Source organism: Jaculus jaculus, chromosome 15 (genome assembly GCF_020740685.1).
Source record: "Jaculus jaculus isolate mJacJac1 chromosome 15, mJacJac1.mat.Y.cur, whole genome shotgun sequence".
NCBI lineage: Eukaryota > Metazoa > Chordata > Mammalia > Rodentia > Dipodidae > Jaculus > Jaculus jaculus.
The window spans coordinates 64,870,154-64,883,758 of NC_059116.1; the positions used below are offsets into that span (position 1 = coordinate 64,870,154).

Genomic DNA, 13,605 nt, shown 5'->3' on the forward strand with positions numbered 1-13,605 from the left:
TAAGGGCGGATATAACATTATTATTGTTCGGGGAGCACCAGAGTTATTGGAGTTAGAATTTATATCAATAATGACTGACGGGCAAGGGGATTTCTCAGGAGGAGAAAAAAGCGAAACTAAAGAGGGCAGAGGCAGTATTCAGTGACAGAAAGGAGTTGTTGTTTATCTGGATCTGAAAGCGCTTCTTCCACTATGTCTCTTATGAGTCCCCAGTAGGAGAAAATTGTTGAGGGAACAGAATCAGGTCCCTCCTCTAGAATAAGGTGATTTAGGTCTTTACTAACCTTTTGCCATTTTTCAGGATGAATATCAGGACCAGAAATAATGAAGCAGGGACACACTTTGTCAATGAAAACAAAAAAATTAACAAGGTCCTTTTTTTTTTTTTTTAACTCTAATTCCTCTTTCCCTGAGTGAGCTCTTTAAATCCTTAAGAAAAAGAGCCTCTTTACTAAGTTTTTGGTCCATTCTGAAAATCGGACGAGAATGAAAAATAAGGATCCTGACTTACACTGAGCCATGGCCAAATTGCGAACGACGAAATGGCGGGCACACCAAACTGTCCCTCGGCGTCCCGAGGAGATCTCCAGCGCTGTTAGTCGTCCGGTTGGAGACCCGTGCCTCGAGCCCCACATTGGGCGCCACTTGCCCCCGACCTGTGGGGCCAATATTACGCGGGGTGGTCGAGGAGGGCTGCAACCTGTAAAGAACGGGCGGAAAAGAAGAAGGAGACCAAGCAGAGGTTTTGTCAAGGTCTCGTTTAATGTTGGATTTTTTAGCTCTTTTATAATCAACCAGCAAGCAGAGGGATCAAGCAGGGGGGCACAAGGAAAGGAGGAGATAAGGCCACCTGGCCGTAATCTTGTGGAACAGCCTGTGGCTTCTCTCGGATTGTAACATCTTGTAACATTTCTCAGAGCAGTCGTTTGTTCTCAGGGGAGGAGCCGCACAAGGGCTGCTTTTCTTTTTGTCCCAGGGCAGCCAGGTCATGGTCTCTGACCCCTAGGGTCACTTTTGTAGATAATCTGAGGGTCTTGAAAGCTACACCTAGTGCCTTAAGCTCCTACTCTGAAGATATATAACATCAGATTGATTGATATATCTAATAATACTCAGCTAACTAGAATTGCCAGTCATTAAATAACCCAGGATGCGAAAATATATACATTGTAGCACAAGAAACACCAAAAATCAAGACAATATAAATCCACCAAAAGTATTAATGCATCACAAATGACCTCCACTGAGAATGAGTTAGAGGAAATGCCTGAGAAAGATTTCACAAGAATGAATGTAAATATGCTCAAAGAAGTCAAAAAGAAATCAAAGGAACCAAAGAAGACACAGGACACCAATTTAATGAAATAAAGAGGTTAATATAGGATATAAATAAGGAAATAGAAATAGAAAAGAAAAACCATTACTAGCCATGAAGAACACAGTTAATGAAATTTAAAAAAAAAAAAAAATCTCTGTAGAAAACCTCACCAGTAGAATGGATGAAGGTGAGGACAGAATATCTAAGATAGAAGACCATATGGCAGATCTAATACAGTCCAACAAAGACAAAGACAAACTAATAGGAAAGTATGAGTGGGCATTTCAAGATATTCTGGACACTATGAAAAGATCCAACATAAAAATTCAGGGTATAGTAGAAGGAGAAGAATTTCACTCCAAAGGCATAGTAGGCATTTTCAACAAAATCATAGAAGAAAACTTCCCCCAAATTGGAAAAGAGGTGCCAATGCAGACAGGAATCCTCTAGAACACCAACCAGACAAAACCTGGAAAGAACATCTCCTTGCCATGTTATAATTCAACTACCAAACACACAAACCAAAGAAAAAATGTTGAAAGCAGTTAGAGAGAAAAATCAAGTTACCTACAAAGGCAAGCCCATCAGGATCACAGCAGATTCCTCAACATAAACTTTAAAAGCTAGAAGGGCTTGGAGTGATGTATTCCAAATTCTGAAAGATAACAAATGTCAACCAAGGTTACTTTATCCTACAAAGCTATCCATTCAAATAGATGGAGAAATAAGGACATTCCAAAACAAAAGCAGGCTGAAGGAATATTTGAAGACAAAACTATCTCTATAGGAAATACTTGAAAGAATCTTCCATGCTAAAGAGAAAGAAAAGCACACATATAAGGAATCTGGAAAAAACAAACAATACTCAAATAGTAGTTAATACAAGAGAGGAGGTAAAACTGGAAGAACGACAAAAAAAATGGCAAAAATAAATACACACTTTTCCATAATAGCTCTTAATATCAAAAGCCTCAATGCCCCAACCAAAAGACTTAGGTTTGCAGACTGGGTTAAAAAGAAAGATCCTTCAATTTGTTGCCTCCAAGAAACTCATCTCTCTACAAAGGATGAGCACTATCTTAGGGTGAAAGGTTGGAAAAAGGTGTTTCAAGCAAATGGGCCTAGAAAACAAACAGGGGTTTCTATCCTAATATCTGACAAGGTAGACTTCAGTCCAACATTAGTTAAGAAATATAAAGAAGGTCACTTTATATTGATTAAAGACTCACTCTAACAGGAGGACATTATAATCCTGAACATATATGCATGTAACATGGGGGCTCTTAACTTCATCAAGCAAATGCTATTAGAACAAAGGTCACAGATAACACCAAGCACAGTGGTAGTGGGGGACTTCAACACACCACTCTCATCAATTGACTGGTCATCTTGGCAAAAAATAAACAGAGAGGCATCTGGATTAAATGAGGTCATAGAAAAAAAGGACCTAACAGAGATAGACAGGGCATTTCATCCAAATGCTGCAGAATATACATTAATTTCAGCAGCACATGGAACATTCTCTAAAATAGACCACATATTAGGACACCAAGAAAATCTTCACAAATACAGGAAAATTGAAATAATTCCTTGCATTCTATCTGACCACAATGGAATCACACTACAAATCAATAGCAAGAAAAGCTATAGCACATACCAAAATCATGGAAACTAAACAATACACTACTAAATGATGAATATGTCAATGAAGAAATCCAGAATGAAATCAAAAAATTCATAGAGTCAAATGATAATGAGAACACAACATACCAAAACCTTTGGGACACAATGAAGGCAGTCCTAAGAAAAAAATTTATAGCTTTAAGTGCCTATATTAAGAAATTAGAAAGGTTTCAAGTAAACAACATAATTCTTCACCTTAAAGCCTTGAAAAAAGAAGAAAAAGGCAAACCAAAAATCAGTAGACAGGAAGAAATAATAAAAATTAGGGCAGAAATTAATGAAATAGAAACAAACAAAAAACAATCCAAAGAATCAAAGAGTTGGTTTTTTGAAAGGATAAACAAGATTGATAAACCCTTAGCAAATCTGACCAAAAGAAAGAGAGAAGAGACACAAATTAATAAAATTAGAGATGAAAAAGGCAACATCAAGACAGATACCACAGAAATTCAAAAAAATCATAAGGACCTACTATAAAAACACATACTCCACTAAGTATGAAAATCTGAAAGAAATGGATGAGTTCCTTGATTTATATGACCTACTTAAATTAAATCAAGATGAGATTAATCACTTAAGTAGACAAATTAGATCAAGATGAGATTAATCACTTAAGTTGACCTATAAAAAGTATAGAGATCCAAGCAGTAATCAAAAATCTCCCAACTAAAAAACTCCAGGCCCTCATAGATTCACTGGTGAATTTTAGCAGACCTTCAGGGAAGAACTAACACCATTGCTTCTTAAGATTTTACATAAAATAGAAATAGAAGGAATCTTACAAAACTCCTTCTATGAAGCCAGCATCACCCTGATACCAAAACCAGGCAAAGATAGAACAGAAAAAGAAAATTACAGACCAATCTCCCTCATTAACATAGATGCAAAAATTCTCAACAAAATATTGGCAAGCAGAATACAAGAATATACCAGAAAGATCATTCACCCTGACCAAGTGGGCTTTATCCCAGAGATGCAGGGATGGTTCAACATATGCAAATCAATAAATGTAACAAATTATATAAATGGACTGTAGGACAAAAATCACATGATCATCTCATTCGATGCACACAAAGCACTTGACAAAATCCAACATTGCTTCATGATAAAAGTCCTACAGAGACTGGGAATAGATGGAACATATCTCAATATAATAAAGGCTATTTATGACATGCCTACAACCAACATATTACTAAATAGGGAAAAGCTGGAAGCTTTTTCACTAAAATCAGGAACAAGACAAGGGTGTCCACTATCCCCGCTTTTATTTAATATAGTACTGGAAGTCTTAGCCATAGCAATAAGGCAAGAACGCACATAAAAGGGATACAAATTGGACATGAAGAGATCAAGTTATCATTATTTTCAGGTGACATGATTCTACACATAAAGGACCCTAAAGATTCTACCAGCAAACTGTTAGAGCTGATAAAAACCTACAGCTATGTAGCAGGATACAAAATAAATACACAGAAATCAGTAGCCTTCCTATATGTTAACAACAAACACAGAGGATGAAATCAGAGAATCACTCCCATTCACAATTGCATTAAAAAAATTTAAGGTATCTTGGAAAAAAAACCTAACCAAGGAAGCGAAGGATCTCTACAATGAAAACTCTAAAACACTCAAGCGAGAAATTGTAGAAGACACTAGGAAATGGAAAAACACCCCTTGTTCCTGGATTGGAAGAAACAATATTGTGAAAATGGCAATCTTACCAAAAGCAATCTACACATTCAATGCAATCCCCATCAAAATTCCAATGGCATTCTTCACAGAAATAGAAAAAACAATCCAAAAATTCATTTGGAATTACAAAAAATCTCAAATATCTAAAACAATACTGAGCAACAAAAATAAGGCTGGTGGTATCATCATACCTGATTTTAACATTTACTACAGAGCCATAGTAACAAAATCTGCATGGTACTGGCACAAAAGCAGACATGAATGATCAATGGAACAAAATAGAGGACCCAGATGTAAGTCCAGGTAGCTATAGCCACCTGATATTCAATAAAAAATGCCAAAATATACACATTGGATAAAAGACAGCCTCTTCAGCAAAAGGTGCTGGGGAAACTGGATGTGTATCTGTAGAAGGATGAAAATAGATTCTTCTCTCTCTCCATGCACAAGAATTAAGTCCAAATAGATTAAAGTCCCTAACATCAGACCTGAAACTCTGAAACTGACAGAGGAAAAAGTAGGGGAAACTCTTCAACATATTGGTCTTGGCAAAGACTTTCTGAATATAACCCCAATTGCTCAGGCAATAAAACCACAGATGAACCGCTGGGACCTTATGAAATTACAAAGATTTTGTACTGCAAAGGACACTGTGAATAAAGCAAAGAGGCAACCTACAGCATAGGAAAAAATCTTTGCCAGCTATACATCTGTTAGAAGATTAATACCTAAGATATACAAAGAACTCAAAAAAATAAATAATAAAAAATCAAACCAGCCAATTAAAAATGGGCTATGGAGCTGAATAGAAAGTTCCCAAAGAAGAAATACAGATGGCATATAAGCATCTAAAATCATGTTCTACATCCCTCGTCATCAGGGAAATGCAGATCAAAACTACATTGAGATTCCATCTCACCCCTGTCAAGTTGGCTACCATCATGAAAACAAATGACCATAAATGCTGGCAATGATGTGGGAAAAGAGGAAACCTTCTACGCTGTTGGTGGTAATGAAATCTGGTGCAGCCATTGTGGAAATCAGTATGGAGGTTCCTAAGACAGCTAAAGATTGATCTACCATATGACCCAGCTATAGCACTCCTAGGCATATATTCTAAGGTCTCATCTCATTACCTTAGAGATATTTGCTCAACCATGTTTACTGCCACTCAATTTGTAATAGCTGGGAAATGGAACCAGCCTAGATGTCCCTCAACTGATAAGTGGATAACAAAGATATGGCACATTTATACAATGGAGTTCTACTCAGCAGCAAAGAAAAATGAAGTTATGAAATTTGCAGGAAAATGGAAGGCTGTGGAAAGGATTATACTAAGTGAGGTAACTCAGGCCCAGAAACCCAAGTGTCACATGTTCTCTCTCATATGTGGATCCTACCTACAGATGATTAGACTTCTGTGTGAGTAGGAAGAAAACTCAGTAGCAAAGGCCAGTAAGCTAGAAAAGAGATAAAAGGGAAGAGAAAGGAAGGGAGCGGAGTACTTAATAGGATGGTATTGTATATATGTAAGTAGAAGAATAGATTAATGGGGGTGAAAAGGTCCAATGTGAGGTCAGGGGAAGAGATTGAGTAAAGGAAAGGTGGAGGGAAGGTTAATCAAAATCTAACAGGATATAAATAAACCATATGGAAACCTACTTTTTAGGACAATGGAACAATCAGGAGCTATAGATTGTTGCTAGAAAATTTTCAGTGCCAGTGTTGGGATACCTTCCAGTGAGTTGTTGTCCGGGGAGGTCCCTGATTCCCCTAAAACATTATAGGCCATGGCCAAGGCCCTTGATTTCCCCTTCAGGAATAGATGGCAAGACCCTATTGCTGAAGACTCCACATACTTGGGCTGCTTTCATCCTGAGTCAATTTAGGTTATCAGAGAACACAGCTAAGGTACCCTATTCAGGGATAGCTAGTGCTTGACTACTCTATACCCAACAGGCCACACATTAGTTTGGTTGTGTGTACAAGAAGTTTACTCTGAGTGACTTTCAGAGAAAGAACTCCACAGAAAGAGGTCTGGGATTTGAAAAGCTAATCCTGAACAGTTACGGTCATCTGCACTAGGCATTTCTTTTTTTTAAGAATGCCAACTTTATTTCAATTATGCTTTTTACAGGTTAACTTGCATGATATAAGTGGCACTGCTTTATCACAAATACTGGGAGTGGGAGTCTGTTGAACTAGGCTAACATGAGGTAAAAAGATATTTAAAGTGAACATTTATAAAGTCAATATAATACTACTTTTTTATTTTTTCAGAAATAAGGCTTTTGTAATTATCACTATAAAGGAAAGTAAAATCATCTTCCTCATGTAAAAGAAAAGCTCTAAATGAATATATTTGACAGCTGGCTTAGCAATTAAGGCATTTGCCTGTAAAGTCTAATGACTCCGGTTTCAGTTCCCCAGTTCCCGCATAAAGCCAGATGCACAAAGTGGCACATGTCTCTGGAGAATTGAACCTGTGACTTTTGGCTTCACAGGCATGTGCCTTAACCGCTAAGCCAACCCTACAGCCAAGAAGTATTCTTTACAGTGTCCTTTCCCCCAATACATAAATATTCCATGAAAAAATGCATTGAGGGCTGGAGAGATGGTCTAGTGGTTAAGGTGCTTGCCTGGGAAGCCTAAAGACCCAGGTTAGAGTCCCCAGGGCCCACATAAGCCAGATACACAAGGTGACACATGCATCTGGAGTACGTTTGCAGTGGTTGACAGCCCTGGCACACCCATTCACTCTCTCTATATATATCTGCTTCTCTCTCTCTCAAATATGTAAATCAAGTTGGGCGTGGTGGTGCATACCTTTAATCCCAGCATTCGGAAGTCAGAGGTAGGAAGATCGCCATGAGTTTGAGGCCACCCTGAGACTCCATAGTGAATTCCAGGTCAGCCTGAGCTAGAGAGAGACCCTACCTTGAAAAACAAAATACAAAAACAAAAACAATATATATATATGTGTATATATATATATATATATATATATATATATATATATATATTCACATATACATACACACACACACACACACATATATATATATATATACATACATACATATATATATATATATTTAAAAAGATATTCATTAATATGTTACAAATCACTATGAAAAAGAAAATGAATAAAATTCCCCATCTCTGAAGAAAGCTAAAGAGCTACATCTCAGTTACAGAAAAGAACAAAGTGATCACTTTGAGAACTATAAGGCCAAAATGCAAAAAAAAAAATCTAAATGCCAGACAGTGATGAGAGTTCTAGACAATGAGCTACATAGGTCTCTATGAAGTTCTCATTGGAAATTTCTATAAGATAAAAGTGCAAATGAATGGCAAAATGTCCACTGGTTACATATTTTAAGGCTAAAAACTAAAACTTATCTAATAGCAGGTGGCATATGCCAAGAAGAAAAACGATTTACTTCCAGATCTTATTTCACTGACAGCTGATGCCCATAGGTGGAGTTACATTCAGGGTTTCAAGTTCTGTGTGTCCTGCACTTTTAATTATCAAGACCTGTCAGCGTCCATCGATACCAGCTGCATTCTCTCAGTTTTCACAAGACCAACATCTCTTCATTCACACCAAATTAAACTTGGACAAACTTTCTGCTCATTTCAATGACCACTAATTGACATTTGCTGAAAGCCTTCAAACACATATTTCATTGAATATTTTCCAATTAGAAAAGTCATCTGGATATAGGAATTTGGGGATTCATCACCAATGCACCAATACAATATACCAATCCACCAATAATTCGGGGTGTCCCCAGATTCACAAGTGAATTTGATGGATGAAATCCACAGACCAGAGGATAAGGTTATGATAAATTTTGGTAACAGCTTAGTGCTATAGGAGGGAAACTTGAAGACAAGGGAGACTTAAGGGAAGGCGGGCAGGAAGGAAGACAGAGCTCTTACCCAGGGAGGCAAGAGGTGGTTTGAGATTTTTTTTTTTTTTTTGAGGCAAGCCCAACACACCGTTTTTTTGTTTTTTTTTTTTAAATTTTATTTATTTATTTATTTGAGAGCGACAGACACAGAGAGAAAGACAGATAGAGGGAGAGAGAGAGAATGGGAGCGCCAGGGCTTCCAGCCTCTGCAAACGAACTCCAGACACGTGCGCCCCCTTGTGCCTCTGGCTAACGTGGGACCTGGGGAACTGAGCCTCGAACCGGTGTCCTTAGGCTTCATAGGCAAGCGCTTAACCGCTAAGCCATCTCTCCAGCCCTTTTTTTTTTTTTAAATAATAGAGAGAGGTGGGTCGGGGGGCTGGAGAGACAGCTTAGTGGTTAAGGCATTTGACTACATAGCCATACGACCCAAGTTCAATTACCCAGAATCCACGTAAGCCAGATGCACAAGGTAGTGTTTGCATCTGGAGTTTGTTTTCAGTGGCTAGAGGCTCTGGAGCACCCATTCTCTCTCTCTTTCTTTCACTCTATCTGCCTCTCTCTCAAATAAAAAAATAAAATATTTAAAAAATTGATGGAGAAATAAGGATATTTGAAGACAAACAAAAGGCAATTTATATCATCTAATCAGCTCTGCAGAAGATTCTAAATAGAATACAGCAGAGAATGACAGCTCCATCTGTGAGACATGCAATGGAATACAACTCAAGAAAGAAACAACTGAATGAAGAAGAAATTGAAAAGAATCAATTGTGTCTAACATAAATCAGTAATTCATGGAGCAGGAGGAAAAGAAGCACCAATAATTCAGCCATGATGCACATCAGTCAACAAAATATTAGGGAATTGCCTCTTTCTGTAATAACTCCAAATGTAAATGGTCTCAACTCACCAATAAAAAGACACAGACTAAACTAGATTAGTTGAGTCTTATGACTCAACTATCTGCTATCTCTAAGAAACACATCTAGATGTTCAAAAACTAAGTATCAAAGAATTAAATTATCATGAAAATGTAAACTGTAAACAAACAGGAGTGGTTATCCTGTCAGACAAAGTAAACTTGAAACCAAAAACTAATCAGAAAAGACAAAAAGTAGTACAACATTTTAATAAAGGGAACAATTCATTAAAAAGATGAAACAATTGTAAATACTTATGCATCAAATGTTGGGGCTCCAAATTTCATTTTTTTAAAAACCCTAAAAGACACAAAGATTACTTAGGTCTAGACACAGTCATAGTGAGAGACTTCAATACTCCACTCTCATACTTACATAGGTCACCTGGACTAAAAATTAGCAAAGAAACTTCAGAGCCAAACTACACTGGACCTAACAAATATACAGAGTATTCCACCCAATAGATAGGCAACACACATTTTTCTCAGCAGTGCAGGGACCCTTCTCCCAAATCACCCACAAAAAAACAGACCACAGCAGGAAAAGTAGAAATCAATAGCAAGAGGAAATACAACTAGTACACAAAATCTTGTAGACCAAACAACAGTTTATTTTTTATTTTTATAAGGTAGGGTCTCATTCTAGCTCAGGCTGACCTGGAAATCACTCTGTAGTCTCAGGGTGGCCTCGAACTCATGGCAATCCTCCTATCTCTCCCTCCTGTGTGCTGGAATTAAAGGTATGTGCCACCACACCCGGCTTCAAACAAATTTTGAATGACCATTAGGTTATTGAAGAAATCAAGGAGGAAGTTTAAAAAATTCTTAGAAACAAATAAAAATGATAACACAACCTACCAGGTCCTCTGTGATACAGCAAAAGCAGTCCTAAAAGGAAAGTTTATAACAATAAGTGACCATATCAAATACTAGAGACTTCAAGTAAACAGCGTAATAACCCACCTCAAGGCTTTAGAAAAACAACAAGAGGCCAATTCCAAACCCAGTATATGGCAAAAAATAACAAAGATCACAGAAGTTAATAGACACTGAAAGAACAATATAGTGAATTAATAAAAGTTAATTTTTTGAGAAAGTAAATGAGATTGATAAATCCTTAGCCTAACAAACATAAGGAGAGAACAGATGCAATGTAACAAAATTAGAGACAAAAGGGAGCTGTTACAACAGATCCCAGAGAAATCCAAACATCATTAGAGAAACTTTGAAACATATATTCCAAAAAGCTGCAAAACCAAAGAAATGGACAAATTTCTCAGTATATATAATTTCCTAAAGTGAAATCTGAGTATCAGTCACTTAGACCCTTTATAAACAATGGGATTGAAGCTCTAATTAAAAGTCTCCTCACTGGGGCTGGAGAGATGGCTTAGCGGTTAAGCGCTTGCCTGTGAAGACTAAGGACCCCGGTTCGAGGCTTGGTTCCCCAGGTCCCACGTTAGCCAGATGCACAAGGGGGCGCACGCGTCTGGAGTTCGTTTGCAGAGGCTGGCAGCCCTGGCGCGCCCATTCTCTCTCTCTCCCTCTATCTATCTTTCTCTCTATCTGTCACTCTCAAATAAATAAATAAAAAATGAACAAAAAATATTAAAAAAAAAAAAAAGTCTCCTCACGGTCTAGGTTCAACCCATCCCAGGATTCCATGAAGGATGGCAGTGCCTGGCCCAGTGGGAGATCTTTAAAAGTCCCTTTGCTTTTCCCTACCCCAGTCCTTGATCCAGGACTGTCCATGAGAGAGATTCATCCCGCTCAAGTGAGCTGGTCAGCTACGCATCTCTGTCTTTTGGGTAAAGAGGAACCTGGGGCACATCAAGCCAAGATCGGTATGTGATGTGAGGCTGTCCCTCAGCTGGCCCTCTTCCTTCACCTCCTCTACTGGGTCCCACCCCACATGTGTGAAGCAGACAGTTTGTCAGCAGATGTCCTGGGCAGTGAGAAGCCAAGCAAACACCAGAGCTTCTGAAACTTGGTGACTGACTTGGTGCTTCGGGACTTGGTGGATGAGGCCCAACATACTCTTCTAAGAAGCTGATGCAAATCCCCCTTCTGCAGGAATGCGCCCTATCTTGGGGGACCTGATGAGAGCAATGCCCTTTCTCAGTCCTGGCAACCCCCAGACACTGACAGAGTTGGAGCTGAAGCGGCAGCGCCGGCATGAGGAGTGTGAGTGGCCCCTGCAGACAGCACCCTGGCCACCAGCTAGGGCCTGGAGACTCTGCCAAGTCATGCTGGGGGATGAGGCTGCCCTGTTGGGGCAGAAGGAACTTCTGAGTAACTGGTACCATTTCCTAGTGACTCAGCTGCTGAACTCTCACCCCATATGCCAAGTCCAGCCTAGATATGTTTATGGGAGGTTAGAACAGCCCAGAGGCCTTGGACAACATCTTGATGGAGGCCTTTGAGTTTGACATACACCAAGTGATCAAGAAGTGCAGCATTGCCCTGAGCAACTGAGGGTTTGTAGCTCACCTGAGAGACATTTTGGATCACTGGAGGCTCCTCCAGTCACACAACCTCTATTTTGGTTTCAACATGAGAGAATTCCACATTCTGGAATGCGCTTGGGGATTGTTGGCTCATCATGGCCTGTGGCAGCTGGCGGTGGATTATTTTGACTACTGCCCAGAGTTGGGCCGAGTTCCTTGGAATTGCTCATTGAGCGGATCCCTCTCAGCACAGCAGAAAGCCTTGAAAGTGCTACAGATTTGTGAGCAGTGGCAGATGACTGAGCAAGTGTGCAGTATCTGTAAGTTCTTAGCCATGAAGGCCGTCGGCAGTAATTGCATGGGCTCTTCCCTCTCTTGGAGCATGTGTGCCAAAGATGCTGCCTTTGCCACACTGGTGTCCGACAGATTCCTCGGGGACTATTGGGAGCAAGGACCTCATTGACAACTAGGCCAGCCATGATGCTCAGTGACCTACTGCCATTCCTGGGAGAGTGTCCTGAGCTGCACTGAGTGACTGAGGGGAGAAGCCCTTTGGAGAGGGCACTTCTCTTTCGCTGTCCCAGATGACTCTCAGATGGCACCCTGCACTTTCTGGATGACTTTGCTTACAGGTGCCCTTCTGCTTTTGGAAGAGACACAGGTGATTTTTCAGCAGAACAGGCATATGAGCTGATACACTGTTGGAGGACTTGATCTCAAAAGTGGTACCAGCGTGGATGATGACATAGAGACCACCAAAGTGGGAATGCCAAGATAGGCTCTTGCACACAATCTTGCTTCTGCAAGCATAAGAGAAGGTGCATTGGAAGGTTTCTGAGATCAGTTGAAAGCCTGTATGTCAATGTAAATACATTTTTTAAAGAATTTTTTAAAAGTCTCCTTACAAAGAAAAGCCCAGGAGCTTATGGATTTACAGGCAAATTGCACCAAACATTAAAAGATGATCTAAAACCAACTCTATGAAGCCAGTATTACTCTGATTCCTACACCAGATGAAGACAAAAAAAAGAAAAAGAAAACTACAAGTCAATTTCCATGATAAATGTAGATACAAAAATTCTCAATAAGATCTTGAAACCTAAATTCAAGAACACATTAATGTTCCAACTATCCATCATGATCAAGTGGGTTTCACACCAGGGATGCAAAGTTGGTTCAACATACATATTATATGTAATAGAGCATACAAATAAATAAGGATAACACGTGATCATCTCAATGCATAAAGAAAAGGTATTCAACAAAGTCCGACATGTCTTCATGATGAAGGTCCTGAGGAAAGTAGATATATATGGAACATACCTCAAAATAAAAAAGACTATAGATGACAAACCCACAGCCAACATTACATTACATTACATGAAACCACTTTCTTTAAAGTTAGGAATGAGACAAGGATGTCGACCTACCACCTCAATATCGTTCTTGTAGTCTTAGCTAGATCTGTAAGACAAACAAAAGACATGAAAGGAATAAAAATAGGAAAGGAAAGGCTGAAGAGATGGCTTAGCAGTTAAGGCACTTGCCTGCAAAATCTAAGGACCCAGGTTCGATTCCCCAGTACCCATGTAAGCCAGGTGCCCAAGGTGGTGTATGTGTCTGGAG

At 39.2% G+C, this 13,605-nt stretch overlaps 1 pseudogene; it reads left to right on the forward strand.

The window, feature by feature from the left end:
- Nucleotides 1–519: 519 nt before the first annotated feature.
- On the forward strand, nt 520–12,817 carry LOC101609588 (annotated as a pseudogene).
- Nucleotides 12,818–13,605: the final 788 nt, after the last annotated feature.